The sequence below is a fragment of the Rhineura floridana genome, chromosome 4, assembly GCF_030035675.1.
Source record: "Rhineura floridana isolate rRhiFlo1 chromosome 4, rRhiFlo1.hap2, whole genome shotgun sequence".
Taxonomy (NCBI): domain Eukaryota; kingdom Metazoa; phylum Chordata; class Lepidosauria; order Squamata; family Rhineuridae; genus Rhineura; species Rhineura floridana.
In genome coordinates, this window is record NC_084483.1 from 130060364 (window position 1) to 130067868 (window position 7505).

Below are 7505 nucleotides of genomic sequence, written 5' to 3' on the forward strand. Positions count from 1 at the left end.
CATCACAAACCCACAAATGAATCATTAGAGCAAATCCTCACACGGAGGAGAAGCCATGCTTTTGTTTCTGCAGATGGTGAACATAAACAGTCGATCCTGAATCCCCTTTCTCATTCTCTATCATTCCATCACCTCTCTATCGCTCTGATATACTGACAGTGACATGTAACTGGGCCAGCCTGATGGCTGATGTAACCTCACTGTCTCCAGCAATACTGAAGTTGGTTACTAGTTTCCAGTTCCTTATTTGCATGAAACTTTGAAACACACCTCAATCAGAAAAGAAGTGTATATGTTCCTGAACCCCAAAATAAGCTTTGGTATACTCCGTATCATGTCTCTCCATGATCCCTTCGAGATCCACAATCATTTGCTCTAGTCAAAATTGTTGTGTCTCTGCAACACTCACAAATAAGGAACTAAGAGTGTACATCTCACAGTAAGCTTTGAGCCACCCCAAATAACAAATCTACATTTCCAGGAGTGTATCTTCTATAAAATAGCATTGAATGGCCCAATGTTTTTCTTGGGTGCAAGCCAGTATCAAATATGGCACCCCTATGCCAATCATAGTCAAAACAGGTAGAAATGGGTAAGGAACTGGGGGTGTACACCACAAATATATTTTGGATCACCAGAGATCTTATACCTACACATCCAGGACAGTGTCTTTTATGAGATGGCCAAAAACTTTCTTTGGGTGTAAGACAGTGTCAATTATATCAACCCCACACTAATAATATTCAAAATAAGTAGAAACAAATAAGGTGTACACTCTAAATAAGTTTTGAGCCAACACAAATCAAACACTGACACATTTAGGACAGTGTCCTCTATGAGATGGCTTTCAATTGCACCTGACCCAATGTTTTCCTGGGGTGCAAGACACTGTCAAATATGACCCCCATGCCAATAATACTAAGTATATGTAGAAATAATAAGGAAATGGGGTTTATACACCAAAATAAGTTTTGGGCCACCATAAATCATACACCCACAGATCCAGGACAGTGTCCTCTGTGAGATGACATTGAGTTGTGCCTGTCTTGTAAAAAACAGTTACTAAAACTGCATTGAAAGGTGGATTTCTGCCTTCTAGGATCCCACCAGCCTGCCCATAACAACATACATGCATTTCAGAAGCAAGAGCAATCACTTTGAGTACAAGTAGGAGTTTTTGTGTGTTGACTTCACTAATGCTTGCTGATTTTATCTGTCTGGAAAGGACAAGGTTTGATCAAAGGTTCTCTGAAAGATTTGTTGAAAGTTTATTTTGGGATGCTCACCTATATGTCATATTAAAAATAAAATATACTATACATCTGCATATTTTGAATGGTAATGGTGTGGATATATATCTTGGACAGTGTCTTCAACTCAAAGAAAGGTTTTTTTTACCTGGACATAATTCATGTTCATTACACAGATAAACTGGCTTTGCTGTATATTTTTTTTACATTCCCTGTAGAAAAGTGGCATGTCAGAGAAAAGAGACCAGCCATAACATTCCTCTTCTTTTCTGCATGTTTTGGCTATTGTTGGCATGGGTAAACACCCTTGGCGCTGTCTTGTTCCAAAGGACGCATCTTCTGCTTGTATGGGTATTTGTGGGGGCCCAAAACTTTTTTGGAGTACAAACCCCTACTTCCTTATTGTATTCTGAAGATTTGGGCTATTATTGATGTGGATTTCGAAGCCATTGACAGTGTCTTGCACCAAAGGAAAGCACTGGAATGGGCATAATTCAGTGCCATCTCACTGAAGACAATGAAATGGATGTGTGGCTGTATGATTTGTGATGACCCAAAGCTCATTTTGAAGTGTACATCCTTTGTTCCTTATTCCTTCTTGGAATGTACACCCTTATTCATTTCTACCTATTTTGAGTATAATTAACATGATGGGGTATATTTGACAGTATTTGGCATCAAACAAAAGCTTTGAGCAGATGCAGTTCAATGCCTTCTCACAGAAGGCAGTGTCATGGTTTTACATGCTCAGCTCTTTATTCATTTCTACAAACAGTGACTACGATTGGTGTGAATCACCACACTTGATAGCATGTTGAGTTCGAGGAAAGCTTTGGGTGGAACGTGATTCAGTGCCACCTCGTAGAGGACTCTGCTGTGTGTATATTATTTATTTATTTATTCAATTTATATCCCTCACTTCCTCCAAGCCCAGGACAGCAAACCAAAACACTAAAACACTCTAAAACCTCTTAAAAACAAAAGACTTTAAAACATATTAAAACAAAACATCTTTAAAAACATAATTCAAAAATGTTTAAAAACATTTTTTTAAAAAATAGCTTTAAAAACATATTTAAAAAAAACAGGTTTTGAAAAGCAATTCCAACACAGATGCAGACTGGGATAAGGTCTCTACTTAAAAGGCTTGTTGAAAAGAAAAGTTCTTCAGTAAGTGCCAGAAAGATAACAGAGATGGCGCCTGTCTAATATTTAAGGAGAGGGAATTCCAAAGTCTCAGTGCTGCAACACTAAAAGTCCACTTCCTGTGTTGTCCAGACCTTTCTTTGTGCTGTTTTTCGGCAGCGCGCCAGCACGTGCATGTTTGCCATCAATCAAGATGGCAGCCAAGGTTTCCCTAAGGGGCTGAAGCCTCTGTCGCCATCTTGGTTGATGGCACGCACACATGGTAGAAGCGCGCATTGCTGCTGTCAATCAAGATGGCAGCAGAGGCTTCAGCCCCTTAGGGAAACCTCGGCCGCCATCTTGATGGCAAACCTGCATGCGCAGTGCACGTAGCCGCAAAAAACAGCAGAGAAAAAGGTAGGTGAAGCGGGGGAATGGCGGGCGGCTCTGAAGCTCCTGCCCTATCCGCGGCAGCAATCCTGCTGCAGATTGTATAAGGGGAGCGCAGGGGCCCCCAGGGGGCCCTGTAGCCTCAGGGGCCCTCAGCCAGTGCCCCACCTGGCTGCCCTTTAGAACCGGCCCTGGCAACTATTAGCTGACAGAGAAAAAAAGATACATGGACATTGAAAACAAACAGGGCTAGCGCCAGGCATGACTGAACCCTTGGGCCAGGGTCTGTGGCGCATGCCTGCACACCCCACCTACCACTCCCTTTGCTTCATGTCAGTGCCCTGTGCACTGTGTGCAGGGCTGCCATCAACCAAGATGGTGGCGGAGGCTTCCCTAAGAGGCTGATGCCCCCACCAGCATCTTGGTTTATGGCATGCATGCGTGCTACACTACACACACACATGCCTGCCATCAATCAAGTTGGCAGCAGCGGTGTCAGCATCTTAGGGAAGCCTCCACTGGCATCTTGGTTGATGGCAGGTATGTACGCAGAGTGCACACAGCATTCATGGCAATGGGAAAGGTAGGTGGGGTGTGTGGATGGGAGTCGCTGGCCCACACAGTCTGTATGTGTGTGGCCTGGGAGCTCCCTCTCTGCGATTTGTGGCAGGGTCGGGAGTTGATGCTGCCACAGATTCTGGAACAGGAGCACTACCCTATCACCCTAAGGAGAGGGCCGCAGGGCCTCAGCCAGGACCTGACCTGGGCGCGCTCTGGCACCAGGCCTGAAAATAAATCTGTATCACGTTCAGACTTGAGGGTTTATTGAATTCTGCTGGCAAATGTATTAGTAAGTTCTTTAAGATCCTTCAACATTAGATCTACTAAAAAAATAACAATACAGTAGCAACATTTTAAAGGGCTCTTTTTAAAAATAAAAATAAAAAAAGATTATGTTCCGTACCGCATTTTGTTGTATAGATACAGAAAGGTGCCACAAGACTCTTGTCACTTAATTATAGCCTTTTGAATGGAAAATGCATCAGAAGGTCAACATTTTATTTATAAGATGGAGATATTTTTATGGACTCATCATTCCAGTCATTTATTAGTTGTGACTTGGTTATTCTCTCTGTTTCTTTGAGGGACCTTTTCCTTTAGTATTTTGATGTACAGACATAACAGGAAATAATTCCACTCCCTCCTCCCCAGCCTTTTGTTCAAATGAGTTCAGGGAACAACCTTTATTGAAAGTCCGAGGCCAATCCATTTTGAGCAACAGGAGATCATTTATTTGAAGTCTCCCTTTGTACCTTTCAAGAAGAGCTTGTAGGGTACAGGTGGGGAACCTGTGGTGCTCCAGATGTTGCTGGACTACAGCTCCCATCATCCCTGACCTTTGGCTATGCTAGAGAGTCAGGAAGCTAAAACTCAACATGAGCTTTGGCTTGTCATAGATATTGGTAGGTTCTAGTAGCTGTCGTGTACCCTTGACAGAAGAATGGTACACTCCATCTGGGATGGTTGTCCTCTTCCACCAAGCATGAAATTTCAGGAGGGATACAGATGGAGCAGTGAAGGAGAAAGGGGGCACCCGCACCCGCCAGTCAGATCAGCTGAATCAATCCTGACAATCAATGGGGTGACAGATGTTGCAACCAGATTGCTCTCAGATCCATGAGAGATATTAAAAATAACAGAGATCCCCCCTCTTATATTCAGAGAAAGAGGAACAACAACGGAAGCCAGAAGCCCACTGCATGGAGATGATGGAGGTATGTTAGTGGTGATAGAGAAGGCAGAACTGCTCAACTCCTACTTGCCTCAGTCACTTTCCACAAGGGAAACTGTGCTTGACCTGGAAAAATATACCAAAGGGTGAAGGGAACGAGGTAAACCCCAAACAGGTAAAATAAATGGTAAGGGAGCACCTAGTCACTCTAAATGAATTCATGACTGGGTTGTCACATAAATGATGGATGTTTTGTGTCACTCCAGAGTTAGGGATCCAAATAAATGTGTTCAAACTACAAGAAAAGACATTTAATGAAATGTTTAAATAACTTCCTGATGCTACAAACTGTATTGCAGTGGAAAAGACTGCATTGGAAGGTGGTGGATTCTCTCTTAGGTTTTTAAGCAGAGCCTGGATGGTCTATCAGTGGAGTTCCTACACTGACAGGTTGGGCTGGATGACCTTTGAGGTACCTTCCAGCTCTATAACTCTATTATTGATCCTGGGTCATGCTGCACACAAAGCATGTACTCTGCCTCTGAGCTTCTGGCCCCTTGCCTCCTTTCATTCATTGCTGCCCTTTAGGCTGGCATTGTGAATATATTTCATGGATAACACCCACATGAGAAGCTTTGATTTGTATGCCACAGAGAGAAATATACAGTGCATTCTATTTATCTAGAATGATCATGGCCATAAACATATTGCCAAAACTGTCAAATTTCATAGTGCAATCCACTTGGCAGATTCCTCCTTAATTCCCTTGTACTTGTCTTTTCCTGTTTGCTCTCCTGGTAAAGTGTAAGCTTTTGTCTTCAGCAAAGGAAGCACTTAACTGCCTGATACATTTCAGTGATGGATGACCTTCGATGGTGTCTGGCAGATACAATAGATGTTTCCTCTTGCAATGGAATTGCAAGATAAAGTTATGCCTTTCATTGACATTTGGACTATATACTTGTTAATGAAATGGCTGGAGAAGTGGCATGTTTCTCACCTCTAAAATGTAGCTGGCTAGGTGCTAGACATAGAAGCGAAACACTAATTGCTCACTACATTTTCTAAACATCCTTTCAGGATACTCAAGTCCCTGGAAGTTTTTCCCTAGTGGCTGACAATTAAAGTACCTTTCTATTCCATCTGATTAAAAAGCTGCTTTGTTAGTGCATTTATACACACAGAGATCATTTCATTAAAATAAATTACTTTACTTATAAGACCATCCAATATATCAAGGAAAGAGTAGAAATTTAAACTTTGACCTGAAGCAGAACTTTGTTAAGTCAAGTTAATTGGATGTATGTTCCACTGAATCCATGGGAAAAAACCGAGTCTTAAAGACTAACAAATAATTGTAAACAAAGTCATTTCTCCCTGACCTCACCTTTTAAATTCCCCTTCACCAAACCATGTCTATATATATTTGTAACTCAGAATAATAGCTTCTGGTTGGGATTGTAGTTCATGAAAACTTAAGCCAAAAGAAATGTGTTAGTCTTTAAGGTGCCATAAGAACCTTTGTTCTTTTTACTGTGGCCACCCCTCTGAAATCTTTTCTTATTACTTTCAAGAAAGGTGTTCAGGATTGGTGCACCAGTCAAAAATAATCAAGACATTGTATTGCAGAGGCGCTGCAAAAAGATATGGGCAGATACAAGCTGTATATAGGCTGTAAGAAACCCTTTCTTGAGTTGCTTATGGCTTAGTTACTAGTATATACCCATCATGCTGAGTCAGAAGTGGACTTGAACTGAGAAGACCTGAGATCAAATCACTGCTATGAATCTTATTGATTAGTGTCAAGACACCCAATTTCTGACATGATGATGTGGGACTTAAGGAGAGGCAGGGCTCCCTTTCAGAAGCCATGCTGATTCAGCAAGTCATGTTGTTGGATTACAACTCCCATGATCCCTGACTATTGGCCATACTGGCTAGAGTTGGTGGGAGTTGAGTCCAACAACATCTGAAAGGCCACAGGATTCCCAGCCAAATTCTATATGCTTAGTCTTTCTGCCTTTAATAATGCTTTCCACCATTTTACACAGAACAAACGCTAACTTATCTATACCTGCAGGGCTAGATTGGGGAATATGTTTGTCTAACCTTTCCCCTTGCACCATTTCCCTAAGCAAGTAGCTGCAGCGCAGCCTGGAGGGGGACAATTTTGATTGGGAAACTAGGATGGGAGAAAAGGATTACGCATCCCCTTCCCCAGCACCACCACTGATAACAGATCTGCTGCATAACATGTAGTTTGGCCCTGATGCAGAACCAAAGAGCCACAATCAATTATCTGTTTCCTGACTTCAGACCAGAATGACCTTCTCCTAAATGTCCCAAGGCCTCTCTTCTCACCTGGAGGTATCTTTGTGCAAAGAAAGATTTTCAGTTCTCCACGTCAACTCTGCCTGCTCCTGCTATATTGTGTGTCACCTTTGATTATCATTGCTGTCCTAGCCATGTCGATGTTATGAAACAATCAGAATTGTGCTTTATATTATTTATTACTATTATTTTGCTTGTTGTATTTTTTTTAATTGCTTGTTGTACAGCACTTTGTTTTTTTAAAAAAACATGAAGCAAATAAATAAAATGAATCATATTGGTGTGCATGTGCACTCTTTTTAAGTTAGGGGTAGCAAACCGCAAGCCTCTCTATTTGGTCCTCAGGAGTCTCCCTAGCCACATCCCCTACCGGCCCTGCTTTGTAATTCTCCTTCAATGCTTTTCTTGGCTTGAACTCCGATAATGCCTCTTGGTTGCCTGGATGGAGCAGAGAAATGTCCGTGTCTGTGTAGAAACCAGCCTACTTCACAAAATTTACATTCATTGCTCTAACCACTTTTGCCCCACCCACATCTGGCATATGGCACCCGGAAGGAGGCAGAAAAAAGGTTCCCCACTCCTAGTTTAAGTTTTTAAAAAAATCATGGCTAGAACATAGAAGCAGCTGGCAGTGGCAATGGCAGCAGTGACACCAGTTAGCTATGGGCCAAGAGTTG